The sequence below is a fragment of the Equus asinus genome, chromosome 23, assembly GCF_041296235.1.
Source record: "Equus asinus isolate D_3611 breed Donkey chromosome 23, EquAss-T2T_v2, whole genome shotgun sequence".
Taxonomy (NCBI): Eukaryota; Metazoa; Chordata; class Mammalia; order Perissodactyla; family Equidae; genus Equus; species Equus asinus.
In genome coordinates this window covers 38483751-38496587 of record NC_091812.1, presented here as the reverse complement: position 1 = coordinate 38496587, position 12837 = coordinate 38483751, and the positions used below count along the sequence as shown (strand labels likewise).

At 42.0% G+C, this 12837-nt stretch overlaps 1 protein-coding gene across 2 annotated transcripts in view; it reads left to right on the top strand.

The window, feature by feature from the left end:
- The first annotated feature begins 698 nt into the window (after positions 1-698).
- GLIS3 (GLIS family zinc finger 3) overlaps positions 699-12837 on the top strand; it is a 444743-nt gene continuing 432604 nt past the window's right edge. For both annotated transcript variants that reach the window (XM_044756597.2, XM_014827742.3), the window contains exon 1: positions 699-1385. The gene's annotated coding sequence lies outside the window, so the exon portion shown is untranslated. The remainder of the gene's footprint in view (positions 1386-12837) is intronic.

Below are 12837 nucleotides of genomic sequence, written 5' to 3'. Positions count from 1 at the left end.
CCAAGAGCTGGTCTTCTAGGGACAACTTCTTGAGGGCTCTATCAAGCCAAGCAGAAAGGCTGGGTCACAGCTTAGGTGGGGTAGGAAGCTGAGGATGTTGAATTCTTAAGGAGAAAGTGCCACTATATAGATGCAATATATAGAGGAATGTGCCTCCATTCCTAGCAGCGTGTCTTTAGAATTTTACATCGTTGTAACACTTCCATCACCTTTGTCTTCTCTGCCTATACTTTATTTTAAAAAGATTTCAAAGGCATCCTCTGTGCTTCACCTATCCATTTTCAAAGTATCTATGTGCTTCCAATCCTGTATATTAGAAAGACCTTATTGCCATTTTTCACTTTTTAGTTTTTACTCTCTCCGTTTTACTAGTGGGTTTTTCTTTTTTTTTTTCTCTTGTTCTTTACGATTTGACATCAAATCCTGTCAGAACGCTGACACTTTTTCATGTTAAAGAAAAAAACTAGTTCAACAAATAAGGGCCAACAAGAAGGCGAAGTGTCTCCCTTACATTACCCTGTTCTGGAGTTCCTCGACTCCCTGGCGCACTGGAAGGAGAATGTGTGTGAACACGTTGAGAGGGAGACACTAGCTCGGCCGGCCTTCGAATTGGCCAGCCCGGTGACCAGCGAGCCCGCCTCCACTCTTTCCCCCTCCCCCTCCGGCGCTCACACTCAGGAAGCAGCTGGCTACAGGCCGGCCCTCGCGGCCGCACGCACATCCAACACTCCTCGCCGGGCCGCCTCCCTCCCACCCTCTCTCCCTCCCTCCTTCCCCCTTCCCCTCTCCCTGCAGCCGCGTCCACACTGCGCCGCCGGGGCAGCCCAGAGCGCGGCGCGCACGGGCACAGCGCCGGGGGCTACCACTGCCGCCCCTCCCCGCGTCCCGCGTAAGCCGCCTGCAGCCGTCCAGGTTCGCACCAGCGCTCCCGGACGGAACCCGCCGAAAGCACTTAGCCAGCATCCCCGGCCGGCTCCCAGACGCATCCCCCGGCCCAAGGCGAGGATGAACAGGACAGGCGAGGCACAAAGTCGAAACTCAACTTTTTAAAACATTATTTGCGCGTGTATGTGTGTGTGTGTGTGTTGGGGGAGAATGAGCTGATGCCTAGGGTCCATCCACCCTCCTGTCTCCTCCTCCCCCTGCCGCCGCTGCCCTCGCACACGCGCGCGCACACACGGCACTTGGGCCGGGTTTCCGCGCTCCGTCCCCCGGCTTGGATGGGAGTTTTCATTTCCGAAGGAGGCAGAGCCCGTGGAGCGCGCTGAAGGGCTAGAGCCCCAAGTTTCTCCTCGCCAGTGCTGGCCGCCCGCTGTCACTCGCACAGGCTGGCCGGGGGAAGGGACTCGCACGCCCGGCTTTGTTGTGGAAATCCCGGTTACCTGGTAAGTGGATGCCATAGGAACTTTGCTCGCAGGCGAGAGACTGGGAGAAACCCGGCGCTTGAGAATGTGGGGGAGTTAACGCTCAGAGACACAAACTAGAGGTTAGAAATAGTTTTCCACGCTGAGCCGGTGGCGTTCGCGCGGGCTTAAGGATATGCGCACCCCACCCCCAGATTCTGTGAAAGATCTGTTTACTGAGATAGATAGCAACCTTCAATTAGGAATCAAGCTGTGTTCTTGTCAGTTGCCTAAGAGCGCCCAGTGTAGAAGACGGAAAGGAAATCAACAAGGTTTTAAAGTTTCTCTAATTAGGAAGAGTTTTTGTTTTTGTTTTTCTTTTAAACTACAGGGCCACAGGGCTACAAAGTCAGGGCGAGTTACAGGACGCAAGGGCATGCTCGGGTACGGCACCCATGAGTCCCCACTGAAGGGAAAGTTTGGAGAAGTGGGAATTGATGAGGTGACGTGAGGTCTCGCGCGCGCACACGGGGCTGGGCTGCAGTTGTCTTTTCCAGTTCCACGTGTTTTGGAGCTCCACGAAGTCTGTTTTCCACGCTTGTGTCTCCCCCAAGCCGACGTCCCCAATGCTCTGGGAGGTCCTCGGGTTTGGGGTACAGTAACTCGTCGCGGGAATGGGTCCGGTGACCCGCAGCCGCCAGGTCTATAACTATAATCTCCCACGCCGCAAAATGCTCAGACACATTCAGACGCGCACACTCCCCACCGGGTTCGTCACCTCGCGTTTACATTTTTATGGGGCCCGACAAAATGTCAGCACTGTTTGGAAAATGTCTCAGTCTCGGGGACTTTGTCCTGCGCACAGCTCCAGTCCCTATAAATGACCCTGTGTGTATTTTGAAGTCGGCCCGGGGCCACTCTCTGGAAAGCGTGAGTGAGCAGCCGGCTCTCTCCTAGACACACACCTTGCCCCGAGCGACACTTCCAAGTTACTCACTGGAGCTGACAAGTCACCTCGGGGATGAGGAAGTCACCCAAGTGTCTGGAAAACTTGGCTCTGACGGATTTGTCATCCTATGGGTGATTCAATTAGGTATCTGGAAGGAGAAACTTTGGGAAATGTCGTTTCTGGCTTCGCAGGTCGCGCCCTCGACCTGTTGGGGTGCTTGGGAGGCAAGAAGTGAAAGTAGACTGGAGGGTTAGGACACTAGTTCGGTGGGGGTTCCGGGACCGCGCGCTCCCCAGAGCAGCGAAAGCGGAGCCGAAGCTCCCCCCGGATCCGGGCTTGGGCCGGGCTAGGCAAGCGCGCTGGTTCCCGCCGCTTGGGCTTCCCAGCGACGGGCCAGCGGCGTTGCCCTTTCGGCCCCGACTTACTCAGGACTGGGTTGCACAACAGGAAGCCGGCACGAGTTTGTTTTGTTTTGCGGCGCTCTCTCGCTGACCGGCCCGAGGGTTAGGGGCAGAGACGGCTGGGGAGTGACGGGATCGCAGCATTGTGCCCCCAGCTGGTGCCCGTCGCCTCCGCCCCCGAACCCGCCCCTAGCTCCGCGCCAGAGAGCCCAGGGGCGCGGGCCTCGAATCCCCGCGGGCCAAGCTAGGGTGGTCGGGAACAGACAAGGGCTGCCTACCTCCTCCCCTGCCCCACGCTCCTCTCCCCAGCCCGGCGGGTCCCCAGCACTCTCCTGATCTCTCCAGCTCTCCTCCTGGCTGAAGAGGCCACCACCTCTCTGCTCTGTTTTCCTCACTCCCCTGCTATGCTTCCCAGGCTTCAGCTCGGCCTTATCCCTGGAGCATTTAAACCCGGGGCAGGGGGTGGGGTGGAGGGTGCTTCTGGAATCGCAGGGAGTAGCGTCGGTAGAGACTGGACTCCTGCAGTTGCGGGCTCCCTTTTAAAGGGAGGAAGGCTTTGCACCCTCTCGACGCCTACTTCCAGGACATCAGCATCTCCCCACATCTGGGCCGGGGGCCCTGGAGTTTGTGAGGAGAGGGAAGTTCTGCAGCTCCCCCCAGTGGACCACTTCCCTTTAGGAACTGGGAATCTCAAGTATAGACTTTTAAAGCTAGATAGGACCTTGCCGATCACCTACTGATGAGAAAACCGAGACCCAGAGACTTTTAGAGGTTTTGCCCAAGGCCTCACAACCAATTGTCACAGACGCAGGAGAAACAGTCAAGTTTCCCAGTTCCCAGTTCAGAGAGCATTTTTTGCCCTGAAGGTGAACCCAAGACAAATGCAAAGTGTCTTTCTCTCCCCTCTGAATGCTTTGATGAGTCGTGATTTCTGCCTTGAGAGTCAGCCAGACATTCGTTTCTCCCACTGTCACGTTCACCCCTGGACCTCACTTTTTACACTAAACTAGGAAACATTTTTTGGTGTAAAATTGATTTATATTGGTTTGCATCTTTCCATTCCTCCTCTTCTCCCTCCTCCAGGCTTACTTCCAGTGGTGATGTGTGAAACAGGTGCAACTTGCAAAGATTTGCAGAAAAAGGATCTGCCGCAATGAAGGCTGTTGGGGTGGAGTGGGGGTGGGGGGGTGGGGGGGGAGTTTGAAGCTATTTAGAGACAGGAGTGTGTGATACTATATGTTACTTTTGCAGTTGGGAACATACTGAAGTTTAAGGACGGCCTTTAAATGCAGTACAGTTTTCATGAGTTGTCTATGCAGCCAGAGTATCCCTAACACTAGCTTTGAAAGGAAGAGTCGGGGATATTTCTTTTTAGTTAGTTTCAAAATACATTTCATTATTGGTAGTTGAATTCCTTTCTTTTGTTGTTCAGAGGACTTAGCAATCCTTGACTATGGCAAGTTAAATCTGACAACTGCGATAAACTCCCTCTTTCCTTGGTTCACCTTAGGCCAATTTTGAGAGAACATCTTTTCTCTGATCTCTGATTCCATCCAGGTTACTTAATAGCAGTCGGTTTGTCAGAGGTTGAACACCTGGAGTCGGTTTGCTTGGAGAATGTGATCATTATTCCAAATAGGAAAAGCGACTTTTTTGGTGGGGGGCGGGGGAGAGGACTCCAGGGTCCACCTAGTGGGTGACATTCCTATTGGGCCCAAATAGGCAGAGTGGGGAGGTTAACTAATAGCAAATTAATGTTTGTTCCAGCCCTGCCTTCATTTATGTAGTGGAAAGTGGTCTTTCCATCATTTCTCAAGAGAGTTCAGTGTTCTCAGTCTTTTTTTCTCTGAGTGCTCTTTCCTGCTAGTAAATTAAATCTTTGGACATTCTTTCCACTGTTGTCCCTCTCATATTGTAGTTACTGATCTCTGGAGTTGTAATGTTAATTTATAATTCTTCTAGAATATGGAAGGAGTACTTCATGAAAGAGATAATTCTGGAAGTGGCATCCCATGCACATTCTCTTCCCTGGAGAAGTCATTTTCTGTGTTTTTGTGATTATTTTCTGTTGAGGATATTATTAAGAAGGTGCAAATACAGAACTTAACTCTCTAACTTTTCAGTATGTTTGGTTCGCTCATAGACTCATTCAGGACTGAAAATAAAATTTAAAAATAAATAAATGGCACATAGGCAATCTGTGCAATAAAAATGTGCTGCCTTACTCATTCCAGGAGCATGAGGCATATAACAAAATCTTTAACATGACATTAACACATAGTTTGATTAAAAGATGCCCAAGTTCCAAGTTTTCCTAGTTTCCTACTTACTTTAAGCAGAGTTAACACAGAGCCAAATGTTTTAGTGAGATAAAATAAAATATCAATACAGAAAAGTGCACATATTTTAAGCTTGATGCATTTTCACAAGCTGAACACGACTGAATAACCAGCATCTGGATTAAGACGTAGAATATGACCAATACCCTAAAAACATGTCCCTTACTTCCTTCTAGTCACCGCATCCCTCCCAACCGTTCCAGTGACTGTGTTCCCCCCAAGAGTAACCACTGCCCTAACTTCCAACAGATATATTCCTTTTGCCTGTTTTAAATACCTTATGTAAATGGAATAATTCAATATGTACTCTTGGGTGTGGCTTCTTTCACTGACATAATCTTTTAGTAGGTCAAATAACTTGGATTTCCCTTTAAAGATGGTAGGAACAGTTTGCCTTGCAGAAATTAAGTGGTCAGGCATTACTTAATATGATAGAATTAAGGAAAAACACTAATGAAATAGAAGCCCTATTTTTTATCCTAATGACTCTTTGATTAGGGAGACTGAACAGACACTAGTGAAATGTATAGTGTGAAACCAGTGTGGGATGAGCAAGGAGAATGCTGAGGAGCTCCTTTCACTATCACAAGCCAAAATGCCTGTGGTCGTCCCTCTGTTAGGGCCACTAAACCCCAAAACAAAAGAAATGCCTGGTCTCAGTACTGAAATGACTGTATTCGTTTTGTGGCTTTTAGCTAGGATTTTTCATTGTTCACAAGTATACCAAGATAAAGGCAAGACTGATGTGCCTGAGCAGAGAGTAGAATAGAGTTTCTATGCTACTTTTTCTTATTAGGGAAAGGAATAGACTAGGAAACATGCAACCGTAATTAAACTGGTTCCATAAGACACAGAGCGTAGGATTCACAATTATATGGTCACACCTTACTTACACTGTATTTATTCAGGCAATAAATGGTAAATATGGGATACAGATAGACAAATATATAGTTATATATTTCATTTATGCCATATTTTTCAGTATAAATGAGCAGAAAAGTATGAAAAATATAAATATATGTGAATGTATAAATGTAGTATGAAAAATCTGTATGTATGATACATGTGGTGTGAAAAATATAACTATATAGTATAGTATAAGACAATCTATGTACACATAGGACTGGGGAGAGTTCAGAGATAAATTAGACATAGCCCCAAAACTTCATGAAATTAGAGTTTAGACAAGGAGATGAAACACAGGCAAATAACTGTAAGGCAATGTAGAAAGTTAGGGATGTTAAAAGAGAGGCATGTAGAGTAAAATAGTTAACGTTTATTAGGTCATTCTATGTATGAGGCACTGTGCTAAGCAAGTAACATGCATTATCTCATTTAATATTGTGCAATGCTGTGATCTACGTACAATAATGTAATTCTCGCCATTTTGTAGATCAGAGACATAGAGATTGAGAGGATCAGAGAAGGCCTCAGGTGGGTGTTTGAGGTGGGCCTAGAGGATGAGTAGGATCTGGATTTCGGGAAAAAGGGAGAAAAATAAGGGAGGAGGGGAAAGACCACCCTGGTGGACTCTAAGGGAATATGTAGGATGAACAGAAACAAGGATTCAACCGTGTTCCACTTTGGGAACAAAATCAGGGGATTTGTCTGTAACTGGAATCAGGAAGGCTCTAAGTAGTTGAGAGCAGACTTGAGATGAAGGCGGCTGGTGGGGCCATTCTTGTGTGACGTGATCTCTTCAAGGCCAAGAACGGAAACAACTGCATATTCCTTCAGGTGTGGCAGGCCTTGCTGAACTGCAGATGGCCAGATAGGGTTACGGTGCAAGATTAGATCCTGTCCCAGGCTCCCTGATAGAGGTCAGACTGTCTGAATATCAGTTGTTCCTGAAATTCTGAGCCAGATCTATGAAGTTTCATTTCTAGGCCTGCTGAATGCTGTGCACAGAAAACTAACCAGATGCCAGGGCTAGGTATGAATTCTTGTTATTCTTGTGTGTGAAGAAATGGATTAATGTTTTCCCAACCTTTTCAGCATGACCAATAGATTCCACTTCTGTCTGTAACTTGACTGAGTCATTCATGTAGGGTTTTTTTTTTTTTTTAATAAATATGTTGTCATGTTGGTTAAGGGCCTAGTCATTGTTGTGGACATTCATACTTCTACAGTGATGTCAGTGAGCATAATTTAACTTGTATAGAACTTCTGTCTACCAACAGCTAAAAATAGTTACATTAGTTACTTTTAAGCAATAACTAACTACACTGAAGGGAAGAAATCACTCAGTTACACGTGATAGGGACAGCTTAATATGCTTGAATATTTGGTTTAATGAGTGATAAATTCAATTTTATTTCTAGAATCTTCCATAGACTTATATTTATTACCTGTTTGAAAGGATTTTGATCTTTAGCTTTGCAATTAGCTGTTCACATGGGCCAAGTAGTTATTTATACACACTAAATAACAAAGAATGTGCTTTGCATTTACCATATTTGCTATCTATGTATCTCCCTGTGTGAAGATGGAGGGTTTTTTTAAAAGAAAAATCTCCAGCCAGTTACTTTTCTTATATTTCTGAAGAAATCTTTGTGTCTCAAACCATGACCATGTAGCGTTCACTCCTGGCAATTCAGGTAATTAATTCAGCAGTGACGTCATAGGGAATGTGTTCATTTTTTCCATTTCAAATTCCTCTTCGTGGGATCTGATGGTTAACTCGTATTAAGAACACATTTTGAAAAACTCAGTTCTCAAAGGCGTATGTGTTAATTTAATCTTTTCCCCCTTGAGCATTGTGAGAGTGAAGTTTTATTCCAGGCAAGATATCTAGCTTTCGCAGTGAGGAAGATGTAAAATTGTCAGTCATTTTGATCCTGATGCTGTTAGTTGGTTGATTAATTGATATTTATAGAGCACAATTGATATTTACTGAGTAAAAGGCACTGTGAAAGATAGCAGTGGTAGGAGTGTAGCTTTGTGTTACTTAATCTTTACATTTTATAAAGCTAAAAATACTGAACTTTTAGATCTTTTCTTCGTTAAGCCATATTTTGGTATTTGTTTTACTTTGGCTGTTCAACTGTGTCTATACCTGCTGCTGTTCTTTTTAGGTACCTGGGCAGGCAAATAGTCTAAATCCTTCTATAACAGTGGGTTTTATGCTTTTTTTGACTGTATCCTACCGTAAAATATATTTTTCATCTTACCCAGAATACATTATATGTATATAGATATACAGACATGTACACTCATAAATAACTGAAATAAAACAATTCTCAACCATTAATATATGTGACACACGTTGATAGCTTCTATTTTATTCTAGTTGGTTCTATTTCATAAAAAAATGCTTTCGCCATTGAATAATTGATTTAAGGGCCCACCAGTGGATTGCAACCAGTTTTAAAAACACTGTTTTAGAAAGAGGACTTTGTTAAATATACATCTAGGAACTTATGGCCCCGTATTCAAGTTGGACCAATGAGTGGGCCAAGGCATGATTACCTTTCTGAACTTATCTATGTTTGTCTTAAAATTCTTTTTGCTTCCAAATTCATTCTCATTTTGTGTGATTTCTTACCACTGTCTGAGGGGATCCCTAATTATCCCCCTCACCCTTGCCATTTTCTGTAGGGCCACAGTTTTCTAGAACTTTCTGTACACATTGATGAGTTAATAACTGAGGTTCGGTAAGTGAAACATGTGTAGGTAATTACTACTAAAAGTAGTGACATGTTTAGTAAGCTAGGGGGATGTAAGTGTTATATGCAGATACATCGAAGTGTGGAAAGTGGATTCTAAGAGAGGTTACTGAACTTTTAATATTGCCTTCCAGTAGTATTTTCCTAAATGTTCTAAATTTCTTTGAGCAACCTGTAATCACTGGCTTTGTGTAAAGGGCTCTCAGTGCTGCTTCTGATTTTTAAGATAGGATTGGCTAACTAAAGAATGAATTCCTGAGCTGGACGTGGTCATTCCTTTTTTTGTTTCCTTCTCTTTCCCCGTCCCTCCTCCCCCCTTCTTCTTTCTGTGCTCTTTCCCCCTTCCCTTTCCCTTTCCTTCCTCTGTCCATATTTACTACCCATATTTTGAATCTCATAGCCATTAGTTTAAATTGAAAAGGACACTGCTGGATAGTTCACTCCATAAATTTAGGGAAGATTATTTTCATTTTTGAGGACATTTTATAAAATATAAAAGTAAAAAAAATTAAAATGTGTATATCTCTAATTAGATAGCCAAGGGTTAGAATCCACAGATAAAACAAAGTCATAGATTCTATTTGATGGACTCCGTGATGTTCATTATGTTAACTTTTCTGAGTGGTCTTCAGAAGAATGGTCTTTAATCTCTGAAGGGAATACTAATTTGTCTTCATAATTTTAATTGGTCTAACTTAGAGCTAAACCTCTTTGATTTTTTGAGATTTCATCTTATTGGTGATTATATTGCTTGAGTAATATCTGTACATCTTAGTGTTCAGAATAAATATGTTAACGTTCTTAAAATTACTAACATTAAGTCTTGGGAGTACCCACGTGAGTATAAAATCTATAGTTCCCGGTTACCAGGTGTAACGTCCCTAAGTTTCTGCCCCAGGTCTCAGTCATGTAGAATTATCCCAACCCTGTCTCTGTGTAACTTCTGTTGTGACATCTGTGAAGCTGTCGGTCTCACTGAATAAAGCTACAAAACCAGAAAAATGATCAACTATATCTTGTTGGGGGTTACTTTATCATAATATAGTACTCTCCCTTTCAATTTAGAGAAATGATATTGTACACATCCAATGCATTTCCTCTATAATATCCTCCAGCTTCACAGGCACATGTTTGCACTTTCCTTGTGCTAAAATTGCAGACAAGAATAATTTTGATTTATTGGTGACATCTAATATAGCTGTGTTTATATTGTTGCCAATAAAATGACTTACACGATTGGTTTTTGTTTATACAATCTTTTCTGAGGAGTCAGTCACCTGTGTTAGGACAAGGTACATTCTGCTTATTAAAATGAACTCCCTGGATCTAAGAACATTCAGCTCTATCTGTCCTTGATTGAATTGCAAAATGTGCTTCACACTGCAGCCGTGCATGAGAATAACTTATATTATCTATCAGTAGGCTTTTCATTTCTATATCCTCCTGGCGACAAAAGCTGTAACTAGAGAAGCCCATGGGAATAGCCTGGGCCTATTAACGATCAAGGCAGCGACATTGAAAAGGCAATGTTAATGAAATTATACAATCATTAACCCAAAGGAAAAAAATAAAAAGAATCAATAAAAACTCTACTTTAGATGGCTGAGACGTATATATATATATAAGAAGCCAGCTCAGGAGCAGTTTGTTTGCTGACCAGTATTTTGTGTCTCATTATCAGGTTTTCTATGCAGGGTAAAAAATGCTTGTGGCATAAGGAATGGAAAATGTAACAAAGGCTAAATGTAGCCTAAGGAAATGAAATGATGTATGAAAATTAATAATTAACTGGCTCATCAGAAGAATTATGACTCTAGATGAGTCTATTAATGATATTTACTAAGAAAGGGCTTCTGGCAGTAAATAGGCATTATGGAACTTGTGTTTTTGGATTTTTCTTGAATCGATGAGTTAACATTGCTTTTTGTTTGCTTAATCTTTTACTCCGTGAGGAACAGTGCCTGGAACCTTGGGTAGAAGGTAGAGTCAAGATCTTATATTCTGATTAAAGTCATAGCTTTTCCAGAAATCTAGTGAAATTATTAAATGCTTTTGTGCTTTGGTTACCTTAGGAGTTAAGTAATTTCCTCTCTGACCTGACTTATAGGAGTGTGTTTGAAGAGTATGAAAGTGGTCAAAAGGAAAGATTTATTAACTCATGTTGACTCATATAGCAGAATGAACATTTTCATTGTTTGAACTAATGGAGTATTAAAAATCTAAATGTATCAAAATGTCAGATCCAAAGTACCCTAAATTTGTACTTCTGGATGCTCCTTGCTTTTTCTTTTTCTTCTTTTTTTCTGTTGATAGCCTCAGGCAGAGTAGCTGGATGGAGGGCAGAGGAGAAAGTAATTCCTCTTTTTAAATGGTTTTTAAATAGAAAGATGCTCTTCCAATGGATCCTACCAGTTAGGTTTTGATGCTGATTAGTTGTGATTTTACTTTTTAGCAAAGTGTAGGAAAATTTAATCTTACTATTCATTTTTCAAGGTAAGTGTTGTCTTTCAGCACATTGCTGGCATGAAAGCCTTCTGTCAGCTCTTGCTTTGATAGAGTCCGGAGAGACTACTATCATTTTTGCTTCCATATCTACCCCATCCCCTTGATTTAAGTGCCGTAGGTATGAAATCTACATATTTATCCTTGATTATAGTAAATGGGTGTATTTGATAATCTTTCTTATCTTAATTATCTGGAAGAACAGAATTTCAAGAGACTGTAGTGATTATCACCAAATTCCTCATTTTTTGGATGAAAAACCGTTAAGTCCAGAGAAGTTATAAATGATTTGCTACAAGTAGAACTCAGGTCTCCTGACTTCTAGTTGAGTGCTCCTTTCACTTTGACTCAATGACGACGTGTTTTTCTTAAAAGTTAGCAGTTTATTTCTTTTTTGTTACCAAGTGGATTTAGAATTATACATGATCATATGGCCTAGATAAAAAGTATATAAAATATTATAATATGAATAGACAAAATTGATTTTTAAATTCTGGTATCTAAGGCTCAAAAAATCTGTTGGCATAATTAATGTGAAAACTGGATTATTAGGCATATTTTCACATACAGTTTATTTTATTTTTGTCTTGAGGCTGGTTTTTCTCAGCTCACACACCATTGACCTATTGGTTTTTCTTTATGGTATTAATCACTTTACTTTCTGGCTCTTGCTTTTTTAGTAATAAAATTTAAGTACATTTTTGTTGTTGTTGTTACTTTCCACCTAAAGCTATTTAAAACAGGAGTGCAGTTTATAAAAAAATAAAAATAAAATAAATATCCAGTCTAAGACTAGCAGGTTTGACTGTCTGATACTTAAGTTCTCAGCACTTTAATTATTTTTCCTTCTTGCAAACTCACCTTCTTAATGATCTAGCCTAATTCTAAGTAACTTCTTATGTGTTTTTCTCCAGATTTTTGATGAGAATTCCTGCTTGTATATGTATGATCTTGCTGCCAAAAATGACTCCTTTATTTTTAAAAACCTGGAAATGGGCATCGTCTGCAAATCTGCAGACACTTGTCACTTGGACCGCAGTCTTAGTGACGCATATTTCCAGTCATGTTGGATAATTCCTCATTTTCAACAAATTGCCAATACAACATATTTATTTTGCCTTTTTTTTTGGTCGGTACTGAATAAGGGCTTTCTTCTGCAGGGTTCAGAGTACTTAGAAAACAGTATTTTATCAATGAGGGGAGAATAGATGGCCAATATCATCTGGCAAAGCATGGAGACATTAAATGACTCTTGCCTACAATCAACCAATGAATCAACAGACCAGCTGGTAATACACTCGAGTTCTTCTAAATGGACACAGCAGAAAAAGCATTGGAATTTTTCCAGTGTCAAAGAAAAATCTTACAACCAGTCTGATACCAGGGTTCATTTCTCATTGTTCCATAAACAAACTTAAATGATGCAGGTTTGGATAACCTGGATTTATTTGTCTGTTCTTGGGAACTGTAGCAGAGGGAAGGGTAGGACGGAGACCTGTGAGTGTTTCTGAGGGCTAGATGGTGTGGCAGTATTAAATGTGACTGATAGAATTCTTAGTAAAATAGAGAATTGGTAAAGATGAAGACATTCCAAATTTTATATTGCTAGTAATTTTTGGAGTTCCTCAACATATGAGC